The sequence below is a fragment of the Anomaloglossus baeobatrachus genome, unplaced genomic scaffold (genome assembly GCF_048569485.1).
Source record: "Anomaloglossus baeobatrachus isolate aAnoBae1 unplaced genomic scaffold, aAnoBae1.hap1 Scaffold_4402, whole genome shotgun sequence".
NCBI classification, from domain to species: Eukaryota; Metazoa; Chordata; class Amphibia; order Anura; family Aromobatidae; genus Anomaloglossus; species Anomaloglossus baeobatrachus.
Window position 1 is genome coordinate 4,885 of NW_027443739.1, and position 11,330 is coordinate 16,214.

Below are 11,330 nucleotides of genomic sequence, written 5' to 3' on the forward strand. Positions count from 1 at the left end.
GTGTATCCATGTGTGTCTGCTATGTGTGTGTGTGTGTGTGTGTGTGTAACCGTACACTGTACAGGACAGTGGCTGCGCCGCAACTTCCTGGTCACATGAAAACACGTGATCGGAGGTTTTCGCGCGGCAACTGTAGTGTACACAGTGCACGGGAGCGCACCGGATGCGACAAAGTGGAGAAAAGGTAAGCGACAGTGCTGACGTGTGCCGGGAGCCGGAGTAAGCTATTAACCATCTTACACATCGGTAACTAAGGAAAGCGGTTTCTATAATTACCCGATATGTACTATGGATACCAGCCTACGCCGGCTCCGGTACACGTGTGCTAGTGGATTTTCTCCACTTTGTCTTGCGGTGTGGGCTTCGGGTGCTGCAGCAATCACCTGGGTGTCGGGCGTCTCCGTGTGGGTTCGGGGAATGCGTGCGGGGGGACGGGGCCAGGGCGAGCATCCAATGCGTGAGGGGGCGGGGCCTGGCCAAGCGTCCAATGCGTGCAGGGTGCCGGGGCGAGCGGCCAATCCATGGGGGGGCGGGGCCGCTGGTTGTCACCGTAAGGACACAATTTTGGAGCAAGACAGACAGACAGATAGACAGAAAGACAGACAGAATAAGGCAATTATACAGTTAGGTCCAGAAATATTTGGACAGTGACACAATTTTCGCGAGTTGGGCTCTGCATGCCACCACATTGGATTTGAAATGAAACCTCTACAAAAGAATTCAAGTGCAGATTGTAACGTTTAATTTGAAGGTTTGAACAAAAATATCTGATAGGAATTGTAGGAATTGTACACATTTCTTTACAAACACTCCACATTTTAGGAGGTCAAAAGTAATTGGACAAATAAACCAAACCCAAAAAAAATTTTTATTTTCAATAAAATCCTTTGGAGGCAATCACTGCCTTAAGTCTGGAACCCATGGACATCACCAAACACTGGGTTTCCTCCTTCTTAATGCATTGCCAGGCCTTTACAGCCGCAGCCTTCAGGTCTTGCTTGTTTGTGGGTCTTTCCGTCTTAAGTCTGGATTTGAGCAAGTGAAATGCATGCTCAATTGGGTTAAGATCTGGTGATTGACTTGGCCATTGCAGAATGTTCCACTTTTTTGCACTCATGAACTCCTGGGTAGCTTTGGCTGTATGCTTGGGGTCATTGTCCATCTGTACTATGAAGCGCCGTCCGATCAACTTTGCGGCATTTGGCTGAATCTGGGCTGAAAGTATATCCCGGTACACTTCAGAATTCATCCGGCTACTCTTGTCTGCTGTTATGTCATCAATAAACACAAGTGACCCAGTGCCATTGAAAGCCATGCATGCCCATACCATCACGTTGCCTGCACCATGTTTTACAGAGGATGTGGTGTGCCTTGGATCATGTGCCGTTCCCTTTCTTCTCCAAACTCTTTTCTTCCCATCATTCTGGTACAGGTTGATCTTTGTCTCATCGGTCCATAGAATACTTTTCCAGAACTGAGCTGGCTTCATGAGGTGTTTTTCAGCAAATTTAACTCTGGCCTGTCTATTTTTGGAATTGATGAATGGTTTGCATCTAGATGTGAACCCTTTGTATTTACTTTCATGGAGTCTTCTCTTACTGTTGACTTAGAGACAGATACACCTACTTCACTGAGAGTGTTCTGGACTTCAGTTGATGTTGTGAACGGGTTCTTCTTCACCAAAGAAAGTATGCGGCGATCATCCACCACTGTTGTCATCCGTGGACGCCCAGGCCTTTTTGAGTTCCCAAGCTCACCAGTCAATTCCTTTTTTCTCAGAATGTACCCGACTGTTGATTTTGCTACTCCAAGCATGTCTGCTATCTCTCTGATGGATTTTTTCTTTTTTTCAGCCTCAGGATGTTCTGCTTCACCTCAATTGAGAGTTCCTTACACCGCATGTTGTCTGGTCACAGCAACAGCTTCCAAATGCAAAACCACACACCTGTAATCAACCCCAGACCCTTTAACTACTTCATTGATTACAGGTTAACGAGGGAGACGCCTTCAGAGTTAATTGCAGCCCTTAGAGTCCCTTGTCCAATTACTTTTGGTCCCTTGAAAAAGAGGAGGCTATGCATTACAGAGCTATGATTCCTAAACCCTTTCTCCGATTTGGATGTGAAAACTCTCATATTGCAGCTGGGAGTGTGCACTTTCAGCCCATATTATATATATAATTGTATTTCTGAACATGTTTTTGTAAACAGCTAAAATAACAAAACTTGTGTCACTGTCCAAATATTTCTGGACCTAACTGTATATATAGATTGAGAAGAATGATGCTGTCTTTAAGGCAAAGGATGGTAATGCCAAATATCAATATAATTTAGATTTCTGCTTAGTTCATGAAATTTGCTAATAGATAAAAATAAACTCTTAAGATCTCTATTTTTAAAGCACCTTTCTTTGTTGAATGTTTTCCGCACCTGACTAAAACTTGGGCACAATACTGTAAATAAGTTACATTTTTTTTATAACATACCTGTATCATAGTAATCCAACACGGCAGCAGTGGCCGACTGCAGATTCTCCACGTGAGCTTCTTGTTTCACAATGAAGTCTAAGCTTAGAGTTTCATGGGTGATCTGTAAAAGAATGAAAACGTGAAAAATATAATATCTGTGTATACGAGTATATGTAAGAGTCTAGTGCGTCAACTGATAGGTTAATTGGCTGTGCCTATATCTTTTTATGGTGCTATGGAATATATCGGCACAAAGCAACAAGAGATAGCTGTGTCAAGGTAGCGTCATCCTAGGTATTGTGTTTTAAAATACCACAAAATAGCATAGAAAATCTAAAACAAATTCTAAAACTAGTTTATGCTTTACCCGCACCTTCTTTTTCTATTTCTCAAGAAGGCTGTGATATAGTTTCTACATAATTAAGAGATAAATGAATAACAGAGAATTCAGATTGTTGAGATTTTATCCATGTGCAAATTTTCTATCATGGACCTTTTATTGCGTTCCATTGTCCTAAACAGAATCTGTCAGCATGTATTTGCTACTTAATCTGAAGCAGCATGTTGTAGGGGTATAAACAATGATTTCAGGGATGTGTCACTTATTAGGCTGTAAACGTTTTTCAATAGAATCATTTTTTTTATCAGCAGGAGATTATCAACACAGGACTAGGACAGGTCTTGTGACTCCTAGTCCAACCTTACGCCGCCCATTCAGTTTTCTGTCAGTATACAGTGTACACAGAAAGCTGCTAATCAGTGGCGTGGGTGGGTTATACAGGGCTCAGCACCCGCCAATCAGTTTTTTGTCACTATATAGCGTACACATACAGCTGCCAATCAGGGGTGTGAGCTGGGTTATACAGGACTCAGCATTCAGAGCACGGCTAGACCTTCAGAAGAGAAAATTGTTATTTTATCAATAAACTAAGTGATACATCACTGGAATCAGGATCTCTGCTGCTACCTTATGCTGCTGTCAGATTACATAGCAAAAACCAGCTGACAGATCCATTTCAATAAGTGAGAGTGTTGTGGGCTGTGCAGAGGTCATTCTGCAGAAGATGGAGAAGGTGGGCTGTGACCATCACCTTATGTCAATGGTGAATATGGGGTCATTGGTCTCCAGCTTTCTAATACAAGTGTTACCTTGGATAATACTGTACATCATGGTAATGAGATGACTGCTAAGGAATGATCTCTACAAAATAAAAAGTATCAGCCTATTGAGAGGCTCAGTGCTCAATGTAAAAACTGGAAGATTTCTCGATTTCAGTATTTATTATAAGAAAAAAATTGGCATGAGAAATTAGAGAAATCACCAAAAATGTAAAGCAAATACATGTAACATAAAAGCTTCCAACACTTTGTTTTCTTTCTATATATTCCTTTTAAAACAACTAATATATATATATATATATATATATATATATATATATATATATATATATACACACACAGTATATATATACTATATATATATATGTATATATATAATAGGTATCAACAATTACAACCGACCAAATGGCCTCCGATCCTTTATAAGATATTTTCTGTCTCACCCGTGTTAGGTAAATAGTAATATTTTGCGCTGATATTTCTGTTCTTTCCACCAAAGGATGTTTCTTCAGCTAAACAAGATAAGAGAACATGTAACTGTCAGTTCTATAGGATATAGAGTAGAAATGATGGTGACCAGAGAAGACTCATCCATGGAATTCTAAATTCACCTTCTTTGCCAAATTTTTCAATCAAGTTTGATTTGTGATGAATAAATTTGTTGTGAATTGTAGGTAAAATAATTACAGTAAAAACCTGGGAACTACAGTTCATTAATAGGAGCTCTGATTGGTTGCTATAGGCAACAAATGACATTCTTAGTATAAGGAGCTTTTGTGTGAGGTAATATGATAGAGACAGACATACACAGAGACAGAGACACAGAGACAGAGACACAGACAGGACAGACAGATACAGACAGACATAAGCACAGACAGAGACAGACAGGGAAAGAAACAGACAGACAGAGAAAGACATACAGGGAAAAAGGCAGACCGGCAGAGACATACAGAGACAGACAGGAAAAGAGACAGACACAGAAAGACTGAAAGAGACAGACAGGGAAACAGACAAACAGGGAATGAGACAGACAAGGACAAATACAGACAGAGACAGACAGACACAGATAGACAAAGACAGATAGAGAGAGACAGACAGAGAAAGACAGAGAGGCAGACAGTCAGAGACTGAGAAAGTTGTAGAGTGGGAGAGACACAGAGAGACAGTTACTATCCTGGGCAACACCGGGTACTACAGCTACTTTTGTTGCAAATGTTTGCATTAAATATAGATTATTATGGTATATTCATTTCCCTGCTTCACTCGGATCAGGCTTCTCACCCTTTTCACACTTCTTCTATCAGGAACATATCCAGACACCATGTCCAGTATAATTAGTGCATGTTGGTGTTTTCTCGTTTTCCTAAATACCTAATGATAAAATAAAAATGAAACACATAAAAGTCAAGAGCCTTTAGGATAATGGGGCACTCAGTTTTACTTTGCCCAGATAGAACTATAAATGGACAATCCCTTTGAACAGGAATCAGATCTGATGATGAGTGAGGAAGGTCCAATAACCAAAGGGGAATATTACTGTAGTATTACAGAGAGGAGTCATTCACATAGTCTCGTATATAAAGCATGGATCAGCCAAGCTCACTATGGCAGGAGCTGCTGTTACCTACTATGGTCGCTCTTCTGGACCTCCTGTATAATGTTGTCCATTTTGAATACACAAACCCATTAAAGGAGTATTGCCATATCGTAATGTTCTGGAATATTGCTAGACGTGCTATATCCAGGGACATTGCTATAGTATGTGCAGGGCAGGGCTGTATTTTGCCTTCATGCTGCCCTAGGCACTTTAAGTGGTCGCGCCCCTTAGTGACAACGTAAAACTGAGTTTTCGCACACGACATCTGTTTAAGGCAGATCTACTCTGTAGCACACTTTAAGAAGTATTGTCACGCTCCCCGGGTCCTCACCCCCGCTCCCCGGCTCACCTGCCACGCTGCCCGCTCCTCAGCCCCCGGATTCCGTCCGTCCCAGGCCCCCTGGTCCCCGATCCCGGCGCCCGACGGCTTCCCAGGACCTGGCCGGCTCCCCTGCGTCCTCCCCTCAGCCTCCTTCCCTGGCTTCTGGCACCCGGGCGGCGCGCATGCGCGTTAGGGCGCGCGCGCGGTCACTGACCCTTTCTTAAAGGGCCAGCGTCCATGAACAGGAAATGAGGTTGAACAGGTACTGGGTATAAAGGGGGTTAGTGTCCAAGGGGGCGGGGCCTGATCTTCGTGTTCCCTGAGCTAGGAGTCAGGTCTCCTGGTGTTTATGTGCCTGTACTCACCTATCTCTCTTTGTAGAGCCGTACCTGCCTCGCCATCCGTCTGCCGTATCCTGAACCCCGCACACTGTCCGTCTGCCATCTGACAGTCCGTACCATCTCGGATCCCTGCGGTGACCCGTCATCTCGCTCCTGAGGTTCCGGACCCCGCCTGATATCATCTCGGCTTCCGAACCTGAGCTACGTCACCAGGACTACCATCTGTGACACCGTGGTCCCAGGGACTCCTCCGCTGCCTTCACTTGCACGGACTGTTCTGCTGCCCATCAGTGCTTCAGCTGCCGGACTCCCTACCACCATCTTAAGAGTTCGGTCCAGTGGATCCACCTCCTGGGTCGGCCCGACCGCCCGGCCGTGACAAGTATCAATAAGAAACGAACCCCCCCCCCCATGGGAATCACCACAGGCACATCAAAACATAGCATGAGTATAAAATATTCCCACCACACCGTCCCCACTTATATACTGTGACTGTGACACTGCCCCTAATAAACACCACACTGCCTCCCTTATAAACTACTGTATATGCACCACACCTTCCTCGATTATGAAATATGATCTGTACATTGTGAGGAGGGAGCAGCATGATGTGAGGAGAATGTCCCATGCATGCTGCCCCCTCCTCACAATGTCCCATGCATGCTGCCCCTCCTCACAATGTCCCATGCATGCTGCCCCCTCCTCACAATGTCCCATGCATGCTGCTCCCTCGTCACAATGTCCCATGCATGCTGCTCCCTCCTCACAATGTCCCATGCTTGCTGCCCCCTCCTCACAATGTCCCATGCATGCTGCCCCCTCCTCACAATGTCCCATGAATGCTGCCCCCTCCTCACAATGTCCCATGAATGCTGCCCCCTCCTCACAATGTCCCATGCATGCTGCCCCCTCCTCACAATGTCCCATGCATGCTGCTCCCTCCTCACAATGTCCCTTGCATGCTGCCCCCTCCTCACAATGTCCCATGCATGCTGCCCCCTCCTCACAATGTCCCATGCATGCTGCCCCCTCCTCACAATGTCTCATGCATGCTGCCCCCTCATCACAATGTCCCATGCATGCTGCCCCCTCCTCACAATGTCCCATGCATGCTGCTCTCTCCTCACAATGTCCCATGCATGCTGCCCCCTCTTCACAATGTCCCATGCATGCTGCTCCCTCCTCACAATGTCCCATGCATGCTGCCCCTCCTCACAATGTCCCATGCATGCTGCTCCCTCCTCACAATGTCCCATGAATGCTGCTCCCTCCTCACAATGTCTCATGCATGCTGCCCCCTCCTCACAATGTCTCATGTATGCTGCTCCCGCCTCACAATGTCCCATGCATGCTGCTCCCTCCTCACAATGTCCCATGCATGCTGCTCCCTCCGCACAATGTCTCATGCTTGATGCTCCCTCCTCACAATGTCCCATGCATGCTGCTCCTTCCTCACAATGTCCCATGCATGCTGCTCCCTCCTCACAATGTCCCATGCATGCTGCCCCCTCCTCACAATGTCCCATGCATGCTGCTCCCTCGTCACAATGTCCCATGCATGCTGCTCCCTCCTCACAATGTCCCATGCTTGCTGCCCCTCCTCACAATGTCCCATGCATGCTGCCCCCTCCTCACAATGTCCCATGAATGCTGCCCCCTCCTCACAATGTCCCATGAATGCTGCCCCCTCCTCACAATGTCCCATTCATGCTGCCCCTCCTCACAATGTCCCATGCATGCTGCTCCCTCCTCACAATGTCCCTTGCATGCTGCCCCCTCCTCACAATGTCCCTTGCATGCTGCCCCCTCCTCACAATGTCCCATGCATGCTGCCCCCTCCTCACAATGTCCCATGCATGCTGCCCCCTCCTCACAATGTCCCATGCATGGTGCCCCCTCCTCACAATGCCCCATGCATGCTTCTCTCTCCTCACAATGTCCCATGCATGCTGCCCCCTCTTCACAATGTCCCATGCATGCTGCTCCCTCCTCACAATGTCCATGCATGCTGCCCCTCCTCACAATGTCCCATGCATGCTGCTCCCTCCTCACAATGTCCCATGAATGCTGCTCCCTCCTCACAATGTCTCATGCATGCTGCCCCCTCCTCACAATGTCTCATGTATGTTGCTCCCGCCTCACAATGTCCCATGCATGCTGCTCCCTCCTCACAATGTCCCATGCATGCTGCTCCCTCCGCACAATGTCTCATGCTTGATGCTCCCTCCTCACAATGTCCCATGCATGCTGCTCCTTCCTCACAATGTCCCATGCATGCTGCTCCCTCCTCACAATGTCTCATGCATGCTGCCCCCTCCTCAGTGTCCCATGCATGCTGCCCCCTTCTCACAATGTCCCATGCATGCTGCCCCCTCCTCACAATGTCTCATGCATGCTGCCCCCTCCTCAGTGTCCCATGCATGCTGCCCCCTTCTCACAATGTCCCATGCATGCTGTCCCTCTCCATGAGCTCCTAATGCTGCCTTCCTCTTTTCCATAATGAGACCTTCATGTTGCCCCACTCATGCTAAGACCACCACACTAACGCTTATGCTGAGACCCCCCCCACACACACTACCTCACTCTTGATATTGACTCCCCTACATTGCTCCACTCCATACTGATCCCACACATGCTGCCCCTTCTTCACAATGAGCTCCCAATGCTGCCCCCTCTTATTCTGAGTCCTTACACTCCCCCCACCCAATCGATTTTGTCATTGCACTATCCCTCATCCCTTGTCCTCTGTCTCTAGCATTAGCCCCTCTCTCCCACTCCCCCAACATCAGCCTCTCTCCCCCAGCATCAGCCTCTATCTTCCCTCAGCATCAGCCTCTCTTCCCCAGTCTCAGCCTTTGCCTCCCCCAGCCTCAGCCTGCCCCAGTCTCCGCCTCAGCCTCCCTCCAGTCTCAGCCTCAGCCTCCCTCAAGTCTCAGCCTCAGCCCCTCCAGTCTCAGCCTCAGCCTCCCTCCAGTCTCAGCCTCAGCCTCCCTCCAGCCTCCCCCCAGTCTCTGCCTCTGCCTCCCTCCAGCCTCCCCCCAGTCTCTGCCTCTCCCTCCAGCCTCCCCCAGTCTCAGCCTCAGCCTCCCTCCAGTCTCAGCCTCAGCCTCCCTCCAGCCTCCCCAGTCTCAGCCTCTGCCTCCCTCCAGTCTCAGCCTCTGCCTCCCTCCACCTCCCCACAGTCTCAGCTCTGCTCCTCAGCCTCCCCAGTCTCTGCCTCCCTCCAGCCTCCCCCCAGTCTCTGCCTCTGCCTCCCTCCAGCCTCCCCCCAGTCTCTGCCTCTCCGTCCTCAGCCTCCCCCCCAGTCTCTGCCTCCCTCCAGCCTCCCCCCAGTCTCTTCCTCTGCCTCCCTCCAGCCTCCCCCCAGTCTCAGCCTCTGCCTCCAGCCTCCCCCCAGTCTCAGCCTCTGCCTCCCTCCAGCCTCCCCCCAGTCTCTGCCTCTGCCTCCCTCCAGCCTCCCCCCAGTCTCTGCCTCTCCCTCCGCCTCCCCCCAGTCTCTGCCTCTGCCTCCCTCCAGCCTCCCCCAGTCTCAGCCTCTGCCTCCCTCCAGCCTCCCCCCAGTCTCTGCCTCCCTCCAGCCTCCCCCCAGTCTCAGCCTCTGCCTCTCTCCAGCCTCCCCCCAGTCTCAGCCTCTGCCTCCCTCCTCCCCCAGTCTCTGCCTCCCTCCAGCCTCCCCCCAGTCTCTGCCTCTGCCTCCATCCAGCCTCCACCAGTCTCAGCCTCTGCCTCCCTCCAGCCTCCCCACAGTCTCAGCCTCTGCCTCCCTCCAGTCTCAGCCTCTGCCTCCCTCCAGCCTCCCCCCAGTCTCAGCCTCTGCCTCTCTCCAGTCTCAGCCTCTGCCTCCTCCAGCCTCCCCCCAGTCTCAGCCACTGCCTCCCTCCAGTCTAAGCCTCTGCCTCCCTCCAGCCTCCCCCAGTCTCAGCCTCTGCCTCCCTCCAGCCTCCCCCCAGTCTCAGCCTCTGCCTCCCTCCAGTATCTGCCTTTGCCGCCTCCCCCCCCCGCATGCGCAGATCTCCGGTCTGCATTAGAGACACTCCCACGCTCCTTATGAATCCACTTACCTGCTCCAGTGCCCGCCGCCATCTTCCTGGCTCACGTGAGTATCCTCTTCTGACACCGGCTTCCATCACGTCCTCCGCGGCGTCCTGCTGTGAGCTCTGCATGTGACGTCCACACAGCAGTGGACGCAGCACAGAGGAAGGAGCTGATTGGCGCGCGCCTGTGACCCCGGAAGTGCAGGCACCGGCAGTTCCGGGGTCAATCAGCTTCCTGTGCTCGGCGGCCACAAAAAAAAAAAATGTAAAAAAAAAAAAAAAAAAAAAAAATTTTTTTTTTTTTTTTTGCTGCCAGAAGGTGCCGCCCCTCACAATCTGCCGCCCTAGGCACCGGACCACGGGTGCCTAATGGTAAATACGGCCCTGGTGCAGGGGTTGCAGTCACACCTGAACCATAAAGCCTAAAGGAGTCCAAAAGGTCTCTTTGGCCCACATGAGTTCCCAAGTATTATTATAGATCCATAAAAGTTGTGATCCTTGTTGGAGATTTTACATTGGGGCTCACGAGTTTCAAGTTACATCACTGGCCATAAGAATATAATCAGTGATTGGTTCAAGTGAATTAAAGGTGTATTCCCATCTCCAAGACCCTATCCCAATATGTACGGTAGTAGGTGTAATAATAATATTAGCAAATACCTCCAAGTAGAATTGTAGTATAGTTCTCCTGATATAGCCATGTCTCTTATCTCATGTGCCTGGCATTGCAGTAGCTTAGGTATCCATGGTTATGACCACTCATATAGTGACAGTTAGTTGCTAGCGGTCGTAACTATGGAAACCTGTAATGCCCTAAACATGAGGTAAGCAACATAGAAATATAGTATAGTTCTACTGATTGGTTATGTTGCTTAGCTCATGTGCAGGGCATTACAGGTATCCATGGTTACGACCGCTAGCAACTAACTATCACTATATGAGTGGTCATAACCATGGATACCTAAGCTACTGCAATGCCCTGCATATGAGGTAAGTGACATGGCTAATCAGGAGAACTATACTACATTTCTATTTGGAGGTATTTGCCAATATAACTAGTATTACACCAGCTACATATTGGCATAGGATCTTGGAGATGGGAATACTCTTTTAAATTGCGCTATATTTATTTTACTAGAGCTGAAGGCCCTTCATGTAGAGAATAATATGGGTCACTGCAGTGATATGCCATTATTACTTGAATGGTGGACAAACCCCTTTAAATAATGACTTTGGCTTTACTGAAAATGTATTTTTTTGTATATACAGCTTGCATAGATACAAGCCATTGTCACAATACCACTGTGTGTACTGACCCCTAATTCCTGGCATTTTTCAACTTACCTAACATTCACATAGACATCAAACTCTTTCTGAGACGCATGACTCCAGTCACACGGCTCAGTGGTCACATTGAAGGAAAAGTATTCTTTTTCATGTCTCTCAGGCA

General features: G+C 48.7%; 1 long non-coding RNA gene across 1 annotated transcript; it reads right to left on the reverse strand.

The window, feature by feature from the left end:
• Positions 1-2,491: 2,491 nt before the first annotated feature.
• Positions 2,492-11,293, reverse strand: LOC142279797 (uncharacterized). The gene is made up of 4 exons (XR_012742267.1): positions 11,225-11,293; positions 4,868-4,957; positions 4,030-4,098; positions 2,492-2,588 (listed from the first exon to the last, which is right to left on the reverse strand). It is a non-coding gene; the product is annotated as an uncharacterized LOC142279797 (long non-coding RNA).
• Positions 11,294-11,330: the final 37 nt, after the last annotated feature.